At 36.4% G+C, this 21,349-nt stretch overlaps 1 pseudogene; it reads right to left on the bottom strand.

The window, feature by feature from the left end:
- Positions 1-21,349, bottom strand: part of LOC126076727 (sulfotransferase 1E1-like) — a 44,569-nt pseudogene that overhangs the window by 275 nt on the left and 22,945 nt on the right.

Raw genomic sequence — 21,349 nt, 5'->3', positions numbered from 1 at the left:
TGTATACATATATGTATATATATACACGTGTGTGTGTGTGCGTGTGTGTGCGCATGAATGGGGACCTGGTGGCACAGTGGTTAAGAGCTCAGCTGCTAACCAAAAGCTTGGCAGTTTGAATCTACCATCTGCTCCTTGGAAACCTTATGGGACAGCTCTACTCTGTCCCATAGGGTCACTATGAGTCGAAAATGACTCAAAGGCAATGGGTTTGGCTTTTGCTTACATATATATGTGTGTGTGTGTGCGTGTGTTTCTCAAATCACTAAATGGAAAAAAAGTAATGTTAAAATGAAGAGTTTGGGATGCTTGTTTACTTTTGTAAAACTGAGAGGCCAAAAGAATATGAGTCCCAATAACATGTTCACAGCTCATAACTTTCTACAATATTTGTAAGAAAATAATACAAAAAAGAAAAATAAAAAGAAAAGATTATAGCAGAAAGAAAAAGCTTTCATCACCCCTTTATCTGAAAAGCTCACATAACCATGTAAACCTAACTCAGTGAATTTAATTCTCTGACTTGTCCCTTCATATTACTCCTGATTGGTTGATCCTATTAAGTGCTCTGCCATTGTACAACAAAATTAACCAACCAAAACCAAACCCGCTGCCGTCCAGTCAATTCTGACTCATAGTGACCCTACAGGACAGAGTAGAACTACCCCATAGTGTTTCCAAGGAGTACCTGGCAGATTTGAACTGCTGACCTCTTGGGTAGCAGCTGTAGCACTTAACCACTACACCACCAGGGTTTCCACAACAAAATTACTAAGGCTTAGTTAGAACAGGGGATTATTACCTGCCTGGGGAACTAATGGGGGTTAGATAAAATTCAAGTTCTTAAATGATTGATAAACTTGAAAATGCCAACATAACTTTTTGATCTTCTGTGTTAATACTGATCTTTTAAAATATTTTAACATTTAGGCCAAAGAACTTAGAATACTTCAAGAGAACACATTTTGTAAAACTCACAATTAATTATGAGTGGCTTTGTGTCCTGTAGACTTCATAATTTAAAGAGAGGGGACAACTTCAGTCTTCCACTTAGGCAAAGATAAATTCTAAATTAAGCCATTTTGAGGAAAGTGAAACAAAATCAGGAAGAAAATATAGGTACAGATTATATTCTAAAAAGCATTGAAAATAACATTTTTTAATGTTCTTCTTTACCAGCCGTGGAAAAAATTGAGGCATGCTGAAAAGAAAATTTATTCTCAGAAATGTTAAGACAAGGAACCCCTTCCTAGATTTGGTTCGTAATTTCAGCGTAGACCTTTTCATTCCCGCTCATGGTGCACATCAAGTCTTTCATTCAGGGCTACTGTAAAGTGATTCTTCCAGTCTCCTACAATCCCTGTAACAAAGGAGAAATAACAATAAATATTGACTATGTCTTTATGCCAGAATAATGAGATTTTCTAATATTCATCACCTTTATTAATACTTAATCAAATTTTATTCTTGCAATCCTCAATCTTATAAGTAATATATGTATTTGAACCGGCAAAGATGGGTTTGTCACAATGGGCTAAAAATACAGCAGATTTAATTCTCTGACTTGCCCCTCTTACCTTTCACTTAGTTTTTCTTCTCCAATTTTTCCTCAAATGTTGGGGTTCTCAGTATATGATCCATGTTTCACCCACTCTCAAAGTGTCAATACCATGGTCATGCTGATAACTCTCAAATCCAGGTTTATGCCTCTAAATCCAAGTGCCTACACGACATTACCACCTGAATGGTGCTGAAGCACTCCATATTCAACTAGTTCAAAAATAAATGTGTTTTCTTCCCACCAAATTATGCTTTCTTTGTGCTATTTTCCATAAGCTGATTAATGTTAAAACTGGCTATCCAAGGCATAAAATTTTATCCTCAATCCTAATATCTAAGTCTTTATTTAATTCATAAGTTCTTCATATCCATTACCTTCTCTCCCTTATGGCTTCCCCTGCCAGTTAGTGAAGCTCCTCAGCATTTCCCACCTGAGTTATTACAGTAACCTAGCAGGCCCTTCCCATTCCCTTTTCAACTCCCCTGGAAGAAGGAAGCCACCCACTTTTTTAAATTAGTCAGTGGTTCACCTGGCACCTGGTTCTGGGGATCACAATCTTTCCTACTGAAACAACCCAAAAAATAGAAGTTAGAAAATGTAAACCCTGAAGGTTTGGTAGAGCATGAAGTACTAACAGCAAGCAGCCCTCTGCAAGCATGATAATTATTTTAACCCACTGTTTTATCTTAAAAATACATATATCGGTAAAGAAGTCTGAGATAATGTTAGGAATAGATAAAAAACATAGATAAATTAGAATTAACCCTTTTTTAGGGGCCCTGTTTTCACCCAGTGGTAGGTTTGTTATTGCTATTATTTTTTTTTAAATTCCCTGATGTTCTTACAGAAAATTTGGTTTAAAAAGCAATGTGTTTTCTATTCTGTTTCTGCTTTCTTAATTATCAGTAAAACAGGATGTATCAATATTCTCCATATCCTACATGCCTTTGGATTTTGTAAACTATTTCTCATCAGACCACGCCTCCTCCAAAATAGATTTTCACCTCACTGCAGTTTAATATTTTTGCTAAGCAGACATGTATCTTAATTCCTTCTTTACCACTTTGTCTTGAAAAGTTTCTGCCACTTAGCCAAGGAGACAGAGTTAATGTAGCTTGTGGAAACATAGTTAATTGTTCTAAATTTGTTTTTTCATTTTATGATGAGATAATAATAGAAGCTCTCTCCCGAGTTTCTGGTTAGAATTTAGAGACTATAACTTATAGAATTTATAATTTATGATTATAAACTATAATTTTAATATATGATATATATTTAAAAAAAAACAAATCCATTGCCATTGAGTCAATTCTGACCCATAGCGGCCCTTTAGGACACAGTAGAACTGCCCCACAGAGTTTCCAAGGAGCACCTGGTGGATTTGAACTGCTGACCTTTTGGTTAGCAGCCATACCACTTAACCACTATGCCATCAGGCTTTCCTTAGAACAGAGTAGGATAGAACAGAATAGAATAGAACAGAATAGAATAATCAATTACAGAGTTTATAATTTATAAATTATAGAATTTGGAGACTATAACTGGTACATTTAGACTTAGTAAATGTTAATAGAGTGTGGCATTAGTGCTGGTGTGGTTGCTAGTCATTCTTAATATAATATGCTCCATATACTAAAAAATCAATAAATAATAGCAATTTATTAGTAGTAGTGCTTTATGCTTCTATAGAACTGGTTACTCAGTAAAGAGGGTGACCAAATATAAAATAGCCCTGAATAAAAAACATAAGCTAAATCCCCATTCATGAATAGACCTCACCAGGTTTTCATCTATAACCAATTCAACTTCTGACTCTCAATAGTAATAGAGAAAAACCACACAATTTTCTCACCCTTTCTCATGAAGGCGGACACTTTCTGGTTCATAAATTCATCTGGCATTGCTGTGTAATTGGTAGTTGGATTATTCTTCATCTCTTGGAATGAAGTATGATGCACAATCGTATCCACAAGCTCCTCTGATATCTTTTTTCCCAGGAAATGAATCAATTTTGTCACTTCTTTTCTGATATCCTATGGAGGGGGAAAAACAAAAAGCTTTGATGGCTAAATGGCTAACTTTAAATTGCTAACATAAATTTAATTTGCTAAATGCAAGTTGAATTACAATCAGATTAGAGAGATAAAATCTTTCTGTTAACTTTACTCTGTTTTCTTTTTTCATTGATATCGGCATTAGACTTCCAATGAAGAAAAACAATAAATAATGGTCTTGGGGAAATGGTAATGTTTTATCCTCTCTAAGCATAATTTTCGTCACCCATAGAGGGGATATAAAATATACTGCAATATTGCTAGAAGAACTAAACTATTCACAGTACAAACTGTCACATTTATTCTAATGTGCAGATGCTTTCTCATCTTCTCTATCCTGCAAATTACAGCTTGCCTTTCAAACTTAAGGTTAAGTGTCACTTTATTGCCTTCATAAATTTCCATATAAATCTATAATATCATAGATGTAGTCTTGTAATTTTTTATTTACTTGCCTATCTACTTCACAAGATTGTTTCTGGACATAGTGTTAATATGTCTTGCTCTCTTTTCTTAATGCATTGTAGAAACAACAACAACCACGACTTATTCATTCTTAGGGTCCTTATTAATTTGAATACAGAGGAAAACTAAATGTGATCATTATTGACAAAATAGGGATTAAGAGAAAAAGATTGGACATAAAAAATTTTTTGGTGGGGAATTCAGGTAATGCATTTTGTTTGTGTACACTTTAAATTTCCTAAGTGCTCAAGGTCATGGAAGCTCCATAGTCACAACCAAACTCCCTGAGAGGCTGAATTATGGGGCTGAGGGCTATGGAGACCATGGTCTTGGGGAACATCTAGCTCAATTGGCATAACATAATTTATAAAGAAAATGTTCTACGTTCTACTTTGGTGAGTAGGGTCTAACATCTTAAAAGCCTGTGGGGAGCCACCTAAGATACTCTACTGGAGTACCTTTGGGAGCAAGGGAGAATGAAGAAAACTAAAGACACAAGGGAAAGAGTAGTCCAAAGGACTAAAGGACCATAACTACCATGGCCTCCACCAGAACCAGCCCAGGACAACTAGATGGTGCCTGGCTACCTACACTGACTGCTCTGACAGGAATCAAAATAGAGGGTTCTGGACAAGGGCAAAAAATGTAGAACAAAATTCTAACTCACAAAAAAAAGACCAGATTTACTGGCCTGATAGAGACTGTAGAAACCCCAAGAGTATGGCCCCTAGACCACATTATAGCTCAGTAATGAAGTCACTCCTCAGGTTCACCCTTCATCTAAAGATTGAACAGGCCCATAAAACAAAACAAGGCTAAATGGGCACACTACTCCAGCTGCAAGTACTAGAAGGCAGGAGGGGAAAGGAAAGCTGGTAGTAGGGAACTCAAGGTCAAGAAGTGAGGGTGTTGACATGTAATGGGGTTGTTAACCAATGCCATAAAACAGTATGTGTACTAACTGTTTAATGAGAAGCTAGCTTGTTCTTGTAAACTTTCATCCAAAGCACAATTAAAAAATTTTTTCTAAAAGCTTTCATTATTATACTCAGAGAACACAATAATTAGATAATATACTAATGGTTGCTTCCATTATTCAAATTTTAGTGTGAATTCTATAAATACTAACTCAATTTCTAAAATATTAGTCATATTTTCATTTTAAACATGTCCTCATTTAAATATCTCTGCAATTATTTCAACCTATGATGATTTTAATAACTGAAAAAAATGTGAAGAAGATATGGAGATCAGTTGCTTCCTTGGTGCTTATGAAGAATGAGAGAAAGAAGGAATTTTCATCCCTTAATAAAGAGATCCAACATTTCTCCATATTTCTTTAAAATATAAAATATATACATATATGTGGTTTAAAGAATAAAAATTAATCTAATGCTCATTATCCAGTTTATGGACTAGAACACAGTTCTTCGAGTTTTTCCATTTGCAAGTTTTTGATTGTATTCCTTTCATGCTCAACCTCCATAACATTCCCACAAAAAATTTCTACTCAAAAATGGATTATCATCCTTTTGTTTACTTTACAGTTTTCAAACTTATGTATGCATGTATTGACAATATATAGTTTGGTTTTATCCAATTTTGAAATGTTCATATAAGACCATATGACCCTATTGTATTTTTATTATTTTTATCACAGTGTTTTTTTCTAATCAACAGCTTTTTCAAAATTCAGCAATATTGATGTGTCTTTGAAATTTATTCCTTTTATTTATAATATTTCACTGTACAACTGTACCATACAGTAAGTATTCATCCTTCATTGTATGTATGTTTGGATTGTTTCCAAATTTTATGGTTATGAATAATGATGCTTTGAACATTGTTGTACATATTATCTAATCTATACAAGTTAGAGTTTCTCTGGAGTATATATGTAAGAGTGGACTATCCGGCCATAAGATATGTGTATGCTTGCCTTTCCTAGATAATGACAAACTGTTTTCATTGTGGTTGTATCTCTTTACTCTCTGACCAACACTAACTGATCCATATCCTGACTAATATTTGCTATTGTCAGACTTTTTAATTTTGCCATGTTATCTGTTATTTGAAATGTTCTTTTCAACAATGACAGCGGAGCCATTCCTCTTCAATTTGTCATTCCTGGCATAGTAGATCACATGATTGTCTGATTCAAAATGACCAATACCATCCATTTCAGCTCAGTAATGCATAAAGTATCAGTCTTTATGCATTCCATTTCACTTTTGACAACTTCCAATTTTCCTAGATTCATTCTTCATACACTCCATGTTCTAGTTATTAATGGATGTTTGCAGCTGTTTCTTCTCACTTTGAGTTGTGCCACAACAGCAAATGAAGGTACTGAGAGTTTAACTCTATGTCATTAAGGTCCACTCTACTTTGAGTAGGTAGCACTTCCCCAGTCATCTTTTGGGTGCCTTCCAACCTGAGGGGTTCATCTTCAGGCACTATATCAGACAATGTTCCCCTGTTAGTCACAAAGTTTTCAGTAGCCAATCTTTTCAGAAGTAGAGTTCCAGGTCTTTCTTCCTAGTCTGTCTTAATCTAGAAGCTCTGCTGAAACCTGTCCACCATGGGTGACCCTGATGGTCTTTGAAATACTGGTGGCATAGCTACCAGTATCACAGCAATATGCAAGCCACCACAGTAGAGAAAATGGACAGACTCATGGTGGTCTATTTTCGTGTACGCTGCTATCAGTGATAGGATAATATCCATATGTCTACAAGAAAGACCAGTTAATATGACTGTTATTAAAATTTACACACCAACCACTATTGCCAAAGATGAAGGAATTGAAGATTTTTACCAAATTCTGCAGTCTGAAATTGATTAAACATGCAATCAAGATGAACTGATAATTATTGGTAATTGGAATGCAGAAGTTGGAAACAAAGAGAAAGGATCCATAGTTGGAAAGTATGGCTTTAGTGACAGAGATGATGCCCGAGATTGCATAATAGAATTTTGCAAGACCAAGGAATAATTAATTTCAAATAACTTTTTTCAACTACATATACAGTGACTATACACTTGGACTTCATCAGATGGAAAATGCAAGAATTAAATCAACTGCATCTGTGGAAAGAGAACTGAAAAGCTCAATGTTATCAGTCAGAATATGGCCAGGGGCCGACTGTGAAACAGACCATCAATTGCTCTTTGGGAAATTGAAACTGAAGTTGAAGAAAATTAAAACAAGTCCACAAGAACCAAAAGCATGAGCGTGAGCATATTCTACCTGAATTTGAAGACCATCTCAAGAATAGATTTCACATTGAACACTAATAAACAAAAACCAGGCTAGTTGTGGGATGGCATCAAGGACAGCACACCTGAAGAAAGCAGAAGGTCGTTAGAAAGACAGGGGAGGGAAAAAAAAAATAATGGATGTCAGAAAAGACTCTGAAACTTGCCCTTGACGTAAAGTAGCTAAAACGAATTGAAAAAATAATGATGTAAAAGAGCAGAACAGAGGATTTCAAAGGGCTGTTCAAGAAGACAAAGTAAAGTATTACAATAAAATGTGCAAAGACCTGGAGAGAGAAAACAGAAAGGGAAGAACATGCTAGGCATTTCTCAAGCTGAAAGACTTGAAGAAAAAAGTCAAGCCTTGAGTTGCAATATTGAAGGATTTTATGAGAAAATTATTGAACAATGCAGGAAGCATCAAAAGATGAAAGAAATACACAGAGTCAATGAAGCAACAAAAAAAAAAATAGGTTGATGTTCAACCATTTCAGGAATTAGCATATGATCAAGAACCAATGGTATTGAAGGAAAAACTCCAAGCTGCACTGAGAGCCTTGGCGAAAACAAGGCTCCAGGAATTGATGGAATACCAATTGAAATGTTTCAACAAACAGATGCAGCACTGGAGGTGCTCACTCATCTATGCCAAGAAATCTGAAAGACAGTTAGCTGACCAAACCAACTGAAAGACATCTGTAGGTGTACCCATCTCAAAGAAAGGTGATCCAACAGAAAGCAAAAATTAATGAACAATATCATTAATATCACAGGCAAGTAAAATTTTGCTGAAGATAATTCAAAAACAGTTGCAGCAATATATTAACAAGGAATTTCCAGAAATTCAAAAGGGATTCAGAAGAGGACATGGAACTAGGGATATCACTGCTGATGTCAGATAAATCTTGGCTGAAAGCAGAGAATAACAGAAAGATGTGTGTTTTATTTACTATTCAAAGGCATTCAACTGTATGGATCATAAAAAATTATGGAGAGCTGTGCAAAGAATGGGAATTCCAGAACACTTAATTGTGCTCATGAGGAACCTGTACTTAAACAAAGAGGCAGTTTTCCAGAGAGAACAAAGGGATACTGTGTGGTTCAAAATCAGGAAAGGTGTGTGTCAGGGTTATATGCTTTCACCATACTTATTCAATCTGTATGCTGACCAAATAATCTCAGAAATTTTGTTGTATGAATAAGAACATGGCATCAAGATTCGTGAAAGACTCGTTAACAACCTGCATTATGCAGATAACACAATCTTACTTGCTGAAAGTGAAGAGGACTTGAAGCACTTACTAATGCAGATCAAAGACCACAGCCTTCGGTATGGATTACACCTCAACATAAAGAAAACAAAAATCTTCACAACTGGACCAATAAGCAACATAATGATAAACAGAGAAAAGATTGAAGTTGTCAAGGTTTTCATGTTACTTGGATCTACAATCAACGCCTATGAAAGCAGCAGTCAAGAAATCAAATGATGCATTTCCCTGGGAAAATCTGCTGCAAAAGACCTCTTGAAAGTGTTGAAAAGCAAACATGTCACTTTGAGGACTAAGGTACCCCTAGTCCAAGCCATGATATTTTCAATTGCCTCATACCGCATGCAAAAGCTGGGCTATTAATAAGGAGGATTGAAGAAGAGTTGATGCCTTTGAATTAAGGCGTTGGCAAAGAATAATGAATATACCACGGACTGCCGGAACAAGTCTGTCTTGGGATAAATACAGCTAAAGTGCTCCTTGGAAGTGAGGATGGTGAGACTTCATCTCACATACTTTGGACATGTTATCAGGAGAAACCAGATCCTGGAGAAGGACATCATGCTTGGTAAGGTAGAGGGTCAAAGAAAAACGGGAAGACTTTCAATGAGATGGACTGACATGGAGGCTGCAAAAATGGGTTCAAACATAGCAATGAATGTGAGGATGGTACAGGACTGTGCTGTGTTTCATTTTGTTGTACATGGGGTCACTATGAGTCAGAACCAACTTAAGAGCAAGGGGTTATCTGATAATTCTGACATTTACAGATTTGGAGAGCAGTTGACTTTCCAGCTCATGGTGATTCCTTGCATACATGTGTGCGTGTGTGTGTGTTTTGTTGCTGTTTTGTGTTGTTTTATAAACTCAAAAATGGGTAAAACTAAACTGTAACTTCTTTCCCTTTGTCTTTGGAAAATTTTTAAGACCTGGGTTTAAAATACACTCAATTACAGAATACATTTATATAGCAGTTTCAAATTTGTGCTAAAGGATATTAATTAATGTGGCCTTCTCTTTTAAAACTATTCATGGTAATTGTCATCATTTAAAGACAGATTTTGGTACCCAAAGACTTATCAAATCTTAGAAATTATTAATTTGCCTGTGTGTTTCCAGGCTCTCATCTCTTGCTCGTCTTCATAGAAAAGAAACAGCACATTTGGGCTCTTACTCTTTTCCCACCAAGATTTTACGTGTTTATACCAGGAACCATAAGAAACTAAAATTAGAGAAAAAATTAAAACAAAAAAAAGCAATTTAAGAGCTTAGTGTTATCTCTAAATATATATATACCTTAAAAACAATAGTAGCATCAAATAAATATAAGTGATAACTGAATAAGAACTAGTAACTCAGCCTTATATCTTAAGTAAACTGCTCAGCAGTAAGAGAGAATTATCTTCAATAATCCATGTCTGTAAACACAATCTCAATTTTCATCGTTGTGATATGGTTTACGATACAGAGAAAAAGTAAGGGAACTCCGCTTTGCTACTGATTTAATTCAGAAGCTGGGACAGCATTTTTTGAAACTGATATTTATTTGTGTGTGTGTGTGTAAAATCAGGTTGCTAGTGAAGGGAGTTTAGGCAGTGGATTTATCAAAGGTCATGTCATCAGAAGATTAAGTTCAAGTCTCAAATTTACCACCTATAAACTAGCTTTATCAACTGGAGATAGTAACTATATGAGTATTTATTACACTCTTGGCAGTTTAGAAGATAAAAGCTATTCTCTTAGGTACTCAGTGTAGAAAATTTGAAGATTTTGGAGATGATGTGCTATGACCAAATGCTATCTCTTCTCTTATCTAGTATCACCCATATGTGTGTTTTATCCAATAAAAAACTGGCAAAATAATGTGATGATGTATAAGTCAAAGTATGTTGCTTTGCAAAGAGCCGTTGTAAACTTATCATTTTTTTACTATATTAGGCAATTTTTCTTTAAAGAAAAGTTTTATAATGTTAGTTAAAAGGACTTTATTCAACCCTTTCCTAGAAGTGTAACATTACCTTTTTCTTCCCTATAAAAGAATAGCGAGGATCATTTATCTTGAGGCATATGCAGTATTCATGTTTCTACAGCACATTTTTTTCCCCAAAATGTAGAAACAAACACAAAACACATATGTTCTACTTTTACTGGGTAGATATTATATTTTATGGAGCCCTGGTGGTATAGTGGTTAAGTGATACAACTCCTAACCAAAAGGCTGGCAGTTCAAATCCAACAGCCACTCCTTGGAAATGCTATGGGGCTGTTCTCTTTTGTATAGAATCAACTTGACAGCAACTTTTTTTTTTTTTAATTCTATAGATAAAAGGGCATTATTAAAATTTTTCTTACACTTATTACTATAGGGTTATAACGGTCTTTTTTAGTGAACACTAGACTCTCCTGCCCTCTTTCATTCTCTAATCTCAGATGTTTTAGGCTACGGCTGGAGTCCCTGTGTGGTTCAAGTGGTTAAATATTCAGCTGCTAACCAAAACTTGGAGAATTGAGTCCACTCAGAGGCTCCTTGGAGCCCTGGTGGCGCACTGGTTTAGAGCTTAGCTGCTAATCAAAAGATTGGCAGTTCAAATTCACCAGCCAGTCCTTGGAAACCCTATGGTGCAGTTATACTCTGTCCTATAGGGTCACTATGAATTGGAATGGATTTGACGGCAACGGATTTGGTTTTCTTGGTTTAGAGCCTCCTCAGAGGAAGGCCTTGTGATCTACTTTTGAAAAAATCAGCCATTGAAAACCCTATGGAGCACAGTTCTACTCTGAAGCACAAGGGTTCACTATGAGTTGCAATCTAGTAGGTTTTTATTTCAGTCTAAGGTTAACTATAAAGGCAAACTTTATAGAATGTTGCTGAAGTATTTCTAGCACTAGTCTCAGAAATCTGATTGAAACTTTCAGGCTGCACGCTGAATAAAAAGAGCAAGGGCTTTGGAGGCATTCAGACTTCTTTGTGAATTATGACCTCATATTACTATCTGGGTAGCCATATGCAACTTTCTCAGTTCTAAGAGCCTCTCACTACCTTCTCTTTTGTTAGCCAGAATAACAGTTCAATCACCTGGCATCATCTTTGGAAATAAAAGGACATTCTCTCACCTGTTTTCCCTTCCCCTTTGTTCAATTGGGTTATACTAACTCACTGTGAAATACTTTTCTAATAAAAAGAGATGAGAGAGAATTGGCCACTGAGGTTCAATCTTAGAAACAGTGCTGTCTCCAACTCCCAAGTATCATCTACATATTTATTTTTAAGAGTTTGACTAGAGTGCCCAGGTTCTGTAATTTGCTATTCATGTCTGGAAACCCTATGCTTGCTCTAAAATTCAAGGGCCTTGAGAACTTCTATGGTTTGACTAAAAATCAGGGAAAACAGCAGCTCAGAACAGATAACAAAAATGTCATTTGAGATGGTATTTATCTGAATCAAATTCAGTCAAAATAATGAGCTGAAATCCTGAATCACACACCTGGAAAAATTATAAAGAAAAACCTCTGTTCTTACCTAATCCATCCATGAATTTCTCCACAAACTCTGAAAATATTCCCAGATTTGGATGGGCAGCTACCATTAGATGAAAATAATAAGAAGAAACAGCCACATCCTTGACATTCCAGCAAAGATAGATCATCTAAGAGAATGAAATTATATATTTCAAAAATAACCTCATCAAGTTTTATAAAGAGCACATTTATGTTTCCAACTATCAACATAATACATACTCATTGTAGAAAGCGTATACGATAAATAAAATCTAAAGAGATCTCATTCAGTAACCTGAAGTGACAGCAGAATTTGAATGTTGTCCAATGATAGTTTTCACTTTTTATTTTTACACCATTTTCACTTACCTCATTTGAATCTCACAAAATCCCCTTGATATAGATTGAGCCAGTTAAATTATTAACATATTCAATCTATAAATGAAGTAACTGAACTGAGACTGAATGAAGGTAAATTATTGAGAACAAATTATTGTGAGTAAATAATTTGGTAAATCACTCAACTAACAATACAGTCCTCTGCACTTTATAGTACTCCTCTGTTCTTGAGACCAAAAAAAAAAGAAAAGAGAGAGAGAGCCCTGTTGTTTCCTCATATGCAATACTGAAGAAAAGATGTTTATAAGGGTCCATTTAAATGTTCATTGACCTCAATGAACATACAGTCTCCAAGAACATATTCTTAAGTTTCCATTTTACACACAGTGGAAACACCAGTGAACTAGTGTCATGGATTGAATTGTGCCCCACAAAATATGTGTCCCAATTTGGGTAGGTCATGATTCCCGGTATTGTGTGATTGTCCACCATTTTGTCATCTGATGTGATTTTCTTATGTGTTGTAAACCTATGATGTTAATGAGATGGGATTAGTGGCAATTATGTTAAGGAGGCAGGACTCAATCTATAAGATTAGATTGGGTCTTAAGCCAATCTCTTTGAGATATAAAAGAGAGAAGTGAGCAGAGAGACATGTGAACCTCGTACCACCAAGAATGCAACACCAGGAGTACAGCACATCCTTTGGACCTGGGGTTCCTGTGTGGAAAAGCTCCTAGTGCAGAGGATGATTGATGACAAGGACCTTCTTCTAGAGCCAACAGAGAGAGAAAGCCTTCCCCTGGAGCTGACACCCTAAATTTGGACTTCTAGCCTACTAGACTGTGAAAGAATAAGTGTCTGTTTGTTGAAGCTATCCACTTGTGGTATTTCTATTGTAGCAGCCCTAGATAACTATGACAACTAGGAATCAGGAAGCCTTAGTTTTAGGTACTGGATCTCACATTAAAAATTCTGTAACCATGTGCAAAACACCAATCACCCTGGACATAAATATTCTCTATGCTAAATAAGTTATTTGTATCACATCTCCACACCTCTTCTATGTGTGGTGTTCAATTCTGCAGGAAAAGATCTACCTCAACTCCAATATTGCTGTGGTCTTCTCTGATCTCAGGCACATAAGCAATACCATCACAGAGGGCTCCTCCTGACACTCAGTTGTTTACTGTATATGAATAAAGGTCATTAGCTTGCCTTGCTCAAGTCTCTCCATTTTCAAACAATTTTAAATAAGGCTTCTAGTTAATCCTTAAGAAGTGTGGCTCTCATTTTTAAGTTCCTGCTGTGAAAACCTCCAATGACTACAGAATAAAAGTGAACTTTATTAGCAAAGGTATCATTAAGCATAATGAACTTTTTAAAATAGTATTTGCAACAAGTCTCTAGAATGCTTTTCACCTAAGAGCTGAATGGAATATTTTTCAATCCATATTCATATCACTTTTCATATTCATATCATATTCATGAATATGATTCTGAATTTTTACCCCATGTCACTCTTTATGTTATTCTTTCTTTCTTGGATGATCTCTGCATAGGATTATTAGCCATATTTTAAAGTCTGGATTCAGGTCCTCCATAAGGTTTTTCATGATCCTTCGAGGGGGAAAAAATGTGATATCTCCTTCCCCTAAACTCCCAACTCTTCGGAAAGATCCTACTCTATGCTCCATTTTATTGATGTTGTTATTGCACATGAACTTCTCTTTCCCCATTATCAGTGAAGTAGAATCTAAACTTCTTAACTTAGCTGCAGCTATGGACTGAATAGTGTGCCCTAAAAATATGCACTGAAGTCCTGGCCTCTATATCTGTGGATGTGATTCTGTTGAAAATAAGGTTTTTTTTTGTTATATTGATGAGGTCATATCATTATAGGATTGGTCCTAAACCTTATTACTCCTGAGTTATAAAAAAAAAAAAAAGAAAGAAAAAAAAAAAAAAACAGGACAGAGAGAGTCACTCATGGAGAAGAGAGACACTATATGAAGAACTGTATGCAAGCAGAGGAGCACCAAGGATCACCAACAGACACCAGAAACTCGAAGAAAGACCCACAGAATAAACCAACACAACCGAGAAGCTATTTTAGAATTTAGCCTCCAAAACAGTGAGAAAATAATTCTGTTATTGGAAGTTACCTACCTATGGTATTTCTGTTACGGCTGCACGAGGTAACTAAAACAGTTTCCAATGACTCTTATACACAAATCCTTGCTAATCTCCCTTCACGCATCCTGCCAAGATGTACACTTAAAACTGAACTCACTTCAGCTCCATCCTTAATTGCTTCTGGGGTGGAAAAACTAACTCCTATGCATGATTCCCCCTACGTGTCTGTCAGTTTGTTGTACTGTGGGGACTTTTGTGTTGCTGTGATCTTGGAAGCTATGCCACTGGAATTCAGATACCAGCAGGGTCACCCATGGAGGACAGGTTTCAGCTGAGCTTCTAGACTAAGACAGACTAGGAAGAAGGACCTGACAGCCTACTTTTGAAAAGAATTAGCCAGTGAAAACCTTATGAATAGCAGTGGAACGTTGTCTGAATAGTGCCAGAAGATGAGCCCCCCAGGTTGGAAGACACTCAAAGAACAACTGGGGAAGAGCTGCCTCCTCAAAGTAGAGTCTGCCTTAATGACATGGGTGGAGTCAAGCTTTAAGGCCTTCATTTGCTGATGTGGCATGACTCAAAATGAGAAGAAACAGCTGCAAACATCTGTTAATTATTGGAACGTGGAATGTACAAAGTATGAATCTAAGAAAATTGGAAATTTTCAAAAATGAAATGGGATGCATAAACATCAGTATCCTAGGCATTAGTGAGCTGAAATGGACTGGTATTGGCCATTTTGAATTGGACAATCATATGGTCTACCACCCTGGGAATGACAACTTGAAGAGGAATGCTGTTGTATTTATTGTCAAAAAGAACATTTCAACATCTATCCTGATAGGATGGGATGGAATGGTTAGGATAGGATAGGATCAGTGATAGGATATTCATATGCCTACAAGGAAGTCCAGTTAGTACAACTCTTTTTCAAATTTACACACCAACCAGTAAGGCCAAAGATGAAGAAACTGAAGTTTTTATTAGCTTCTGCAGTCTGAAATTGATTGAACAGGCAATCAGGTTGCATTCACAATTATTGGTGACTGGAATGTGAAAAGAAACCCTGGTGGCATAGTGGTTAAGTGCTACAGCTGCTAACATAATGGTCGGCAGTTCAAATCAGCCAGGCGCTCTTTGGAAACTCTATGGGGCAGTTCTACTCTGCCTTATTAGTCGCTATGAGTTGGAATAGACTCAACAGCATGGGGTGTGGTTTTTTGGAAGGTGAAAGTTGGAAACAAAGAAGAAGGATTGGTAATTGGAAAATATAACCTTGGTGATAGAAACAATGCTGAAGATCACATGATAGAATTTTGCAAGGCCAACGACTTCATCATTGCAAATGCCTTTTTTCACCAACATAAATGGTGACTATACACATGGACCTCACCAGATGGAATACACAGGAATCAAATTGACTACATTTGTGGAAAGAGACAATGGAAAAGCTCAATATCATCAGTCAGAATAAGGCCGGGGGCCAACTGTGGAACAGGTCATCATTTGCTCATATGCAAGTTCAAGTGGGAACTGAAGAAAATTAGAACAAGTCCACAAGAGCCAAAGTACAGCCTTGAGTATATCCCACCTGAACTTAGAGACCATCTCAAGAGTAGATTTGAGGCATTGAACACTAATGGCCAAAGACAAGAAGAGTTGTAAAACAACATCAAGGACATCATCATGAAGAAAGCAATAGATCATCAAAAAGACAGGGAAGAAAAAAAGACGAAGACTTTTGTCAGAGGAGACTTTGAAACTTGCTCTTGAAAGTCCAGCAGCTAAAGCAAAAGAAAGAAATGATGAATTAAAAGAACTAAACAGAAACTTTCAAAGGCTGGCTCAAGAAGACAAAGTAAAGTATTATGATGACATGGGCAAAGACCTGGAAAACCAAAAGGGAAGAACACACTCAGCATTTCTCAAGCTGAAAGAACAGAAGAAAAAATTTAAACCTCAAGTAGCAGTACTGAAGGATTCTACAGGGAAAATATTAAACTACCCAGGAAGCATCAAAAGAAGATGGAAGGAATACACAGAGTCACTACACCAAAAAGAATTGGTCGACTTTCAACCATTTCAGGAGGTAACATATGATCAGGAACCAATGGTACTGAAGGAGGAAGTTCAAACTGCACTGAAGGCACCGGTGAAAATCAAGGCTCCAGGAATTGACAGAATACAAATTAAGATGTTTCAAGAAAGAGATGCAGCACCAGAAGTGCTCTCTAGTCTATGCCAAGAAATTTGGAAGACAGCTACCTGGCCAACTGACTGGAAGAGATCTATATTTTATGCCTATTCCCAAGAAAGGTGATCCAACGGAATGTGGAAATTATCCAACAATATCATTAATATCATGTGCAAGCAAAATTTCACAGAAGATCAATCAAAAGCAGTATATTGACAGAACTGCCAGAAATTCAGGCCAAATTCAGAAGAGGGTGTGGAGCCACGGATATCATTGCTGATGTCAGATGGATCCTGGCTGAAAGTAGAGAATACTAGAAGGATATTTACCTATGTTTTATAGACTATGCAAAGGCATTTAATTGTGTCCACCATAACAAATTATGGGTAATATTGTGAAGAAGGGGAATGCCAGGACACTTAATCGTGCTCATGAGGAACCTATACATAGATCAAGAGGCAGTTGTTTGGACAGAACAAGGGGATATTGCTTTGTTTAAAGTCAGAAAAGGTGTGCATCAGGGTTGTATCCTTTCACCATACCTATGCAATCTGTATGCTGAGCAAATAATCCGAGAAGCTGGACTATATGAAGAAGAACAGGGCATCAGGATTGGAGGAAGACTCATTAACAACCTGCGTTATGCAGATGACACAACCTTGCATGCTGAAAGTGAAGAGGACTTGAAGCGTTTACCGATGAAGGTCAAAGACCACAGCCTTCAGTATGGATTACACCTCAACATAAAGAAAACAAAAATCCTCACAACTGGATCAATAAGCAACATAGTGATAAACAGAGAAAAGATTGACGTTATCGAGCATTTCATTTTACTTGGATCCACAATCAACACTCATGGAATCAGAAGTCAAGAAATCAAAAGATGCATTGCATTGGGTAAATCTGCTGCCAAGGACCTCTTTAAAGTGTTGAAAAGCAAAGATGTCACCTTGAAGGTTAAGGTGCACCTGACTCAAGCCATGGTATTTTCAATCACTTCATATGCATGGGAAAGCTGCAAGACAGAATTGGCACCTTTGAATTGTGGTGTTGGTGAAGAATATTGAATATACCATTGACTGCCAAAAGAATGAAGAAATCTGTCTTTGAAGAAGTACAACCTGAATGCTCCTGACAAGCAAGAATGGCGATACTGTGTCTTACATACTTCGGACATGTTGTCAGGAGGTATCAGTCCCTGGAGTGGATACTATGCTTGGTAAAGTACAGGGTCATAGGAAAAGAGGAAGACCCTCAACGAGATGGATTGACACAGTGGCTGCAACAATGGGCTCAAGCATAACAATGATTGTGAGCACGGAGCAACATTTCTTTCTGCTGTACGTAGTTCCACTATGAGTTGGAACTGACTTGATGACATCTAAAACAACTAACAGCATGCGTGCTTCAAATATCAGCCAAGGTGTTAATCACTCCTAAGTTCTTTCTATGCCTGAAATGTCTGGATTAGAACTTTTGTCCCTGGAGGTAAGAGACTTACCAAAAAAGTAATAAAACCAAACCCATTGCTGTCAAGTCGCCTCTGACTAATAGCCACCCTATAGGACAGAGTAGAACTGGCTCATAAGGTTTCCTAGGCTCCAAGGCTGTAATTTTTATGAAAGCACACTGCCACATCTTTCTCCCACGGAGGGCCTGTCGGCTTGAACCTCCCACCTCTTGATTATTAGGTGAGTCCTTAACCACTGAGCACCAGGGCTTTAAGAGACCTATAACAAAAAACAACAAAACCTGTTGCCATCAAGTCAATTCCAACTCATAGTGACCCAATAGGACAGAGTAGAACTGCCCCTTATGGTTTCCAATGAGTGGCTGGTGGATTTGAACTGCCAATCATTTGGTTAGCAGCCGAACTCTCAACTACTGTAATGCCAGGGTTCCAAGAGACTTATAAGACCAAAAAAAAAAAAAAAAAAAAACCAAACCCAGTGCCGTCAAGTCGATTCCAACTCACAGTGACCCTATAGGACAAAGTAGAACTTCCCCACAAAGTTTCCAAGGAGCACCTGGCAGATTCAAACTGCCGACACTTTGGTTAGCAGCTGTAGCACTTAACCACTATGCCACCAGGTTTTCCAAAAGACCTATAAAAAAAAAATAGCACCTACTATTTTATCTGTTTACTTTTTCCTTTCCTCTGTTGGATGATGTGTCCATGAGGAAAAGGATGGCATGTGCCTTGTTAATTGTTGCATCCATGGCACTTCATAGGGACTCAATAAATATTATATGCAGGAAGAAAATTAATTATAGGCATGTGTGTCCATATCTTCTCTTTTCTAATGTACTATAAGCTACTTAACTTAAGATCCTCGTCTGGTTTATTTGCCCCACAATGCTAAACACAGTATTTTGTAAATAGAGGGCATCCAATACAATTAGTAGCAACAAATACAAAAGTAGTTACCATTTGTTAAGTGTTTGCAACATGCTAGGCACTATCTAGAGCACCTTACAAGCATCATTTCATTAGGTCTTTATAACAACCCTATGAATTTTTTTTTTTTTAATGAGAAGGATGCAATTATTCTTCTTCTTTTACAGAGGAGGAAACCAAGGCTTAGAGAGTTTAACTAGTTGTCTGGTAAATGGAAGAGTTTGTGTTGAAATCAAGATTCTTGCACAGTAGCTAAGCATTCGGCTGCCCAACAAATGGTAGGCAGTTCAAATCCATCAGCCACTCCTTGGAAACACTATGAGGCAGTTCTATTCTGCCCTATGGGGTCACTATGAGTTGGAATCGACTTGATGGCAGGGTTTTTGTTTTGTATAGTCCATATGTATTAAATTCTGATAGATTTGATGAAGAATAAATACACAAGTGTGCATAAGGCATACTTAAGGATACCTGCCTTTATCATTCTTAAATTTCTTTGAGATGGATAAAGTTCTAGGAACACTTGACTCTGATTACCTTGCAGTTCTTTTCCCAAAATGAGACTGGAAGATATTCAGGTGGCAGATGAGTCTTCACTATCCTAGGAGATGCCATATTTTTTAAATGCTTGATTCCTGATTTAAAGAAAGAAAACAAAAGTTAGACAACTTTAAAAATTACAAACATTTATATAGAGTTTTATGTAGTTATTTTAAAAGTAGGTGTAACTTACTAGACCATATTGAGTTCATAATAACAATACAAACCTACTGTGAAAAATACTGTAATAGATGAAATTGTAGAGAAATATCAAATAATATTTAATGTCCTGAGAATAATCATTATTAACATTTTGGTAATCAACCTTTCACATATATCTATATGCCCAGACTCATAAAAAAAAAAAAAATAGCCACACAAATACTATACACATATGGGATTTTTTTTTATATCTTCTAATTTCCTCAAAAAAAAAAAAAAAATTTTTTAATTGCCTCAAGATATTTTATGCAAACTACAATGACATGAAGCATAGATTATCCTAATTTTTAAAAAATTATTTCATAATATTATACCACATTAAACTATTCTATTAATGATTAACATTTATGCTGTTTCCAATTTTTTACAATAATAAAATAATCTGTGATAAATATCCTTTTCATATATCATTGGAAATTTTGGGGCATTTTCTCAGTGTTTAAAGTATTACGAGGTTCAGCCAAATAGATGTTCATGTATCAATAAGTTTTGCTGAAGACATGTAAGAGATGTAGTCTTTGGCCCTATTTCAGACACATACTGAACCTCTCTCAAGATAAAAACTTAAATTTACATGCTGTCCAGTGTAGAGAACATAATTCTGAATTCCATCTATGTTTACAATTTTGTTTCTTCCACCATTTATATCCACACTTTAAAATACATGCATGTAGTTTTTAAAATTAACTTGAACATTACCATTAATGTGCTCTCCATTTTTGCATTCCAAATAAGGTATTCAATTAAAAATGGCACCTTCTTTGCACTTTTCAACATTATCTTCTTTATAGATCAAGTCTACTATTTCACTGACCCATGTTGCGCCTGTAAAAATTAAGCATACTTAGTATGAGTCTCCCACTGATCATGCAGAGCTAATGAAGGTAGTGCCAGATTTATGGATGGATAAATTAAGAAGACACCTGTGTAATGCTACTTGAAGGTTCAAATGCAATGTTATTTGAAAAGGGCATCAGAATAGCTGGGAGAGACAGCAAATATTTCCAAAAATATTTAACCAACCCCAAAATAGCCTCAACAAATAAGGATGGGTATTGTAATAAGAAACACCTAGGGAAGGAGTCCAAATTTGCCCATGAAGAGTTGTAACACTCTGCAAGCAGACAACAATTTTAGACTTCAATTTTTACATCTAAAAAGTAAGGAGGCTCGAACAATAGATGATGTACTCAAGCATACTTTCAAACACAAACTTTACTGAGGGTCTACTCTGTCTCAGGTTGAGTCCTAGTTCAGAGGATATAGAGCCCTGGTGTAGTGGTTAAGTGCCACAGCTGTTAATTCAAAGGTCAGCAATTCAAACCTACAAGCAACTCCTTGGAAACTAAGCCATCCTACAGCATTACTGTGAGTCAGAATCAACTCGATGGCAATGATTTTGGTTTTATGGTT

The sequence above is a fragment of the Elephas maximus genome, chromosome 5 (assembly GCF_024166365.1).
Source record: "Elephas maximus indicus isolate mEleMax1 chromosome 5, mEleMax1 primary haplotype, whole genome shotgun sequence".
Taxonomy (NCBI): domain Eukaryota; kingdom Metazoa; phylum Chordata; class Mammalia; order Proboscidea; family Elephantidae; genus Elephas; species Elephas maximus.
The sequence above is the reverse complement of the archived record's forward strand: the minus strand, read 5'-3'. Positions and strand labels throughout refer to the sequence as shown.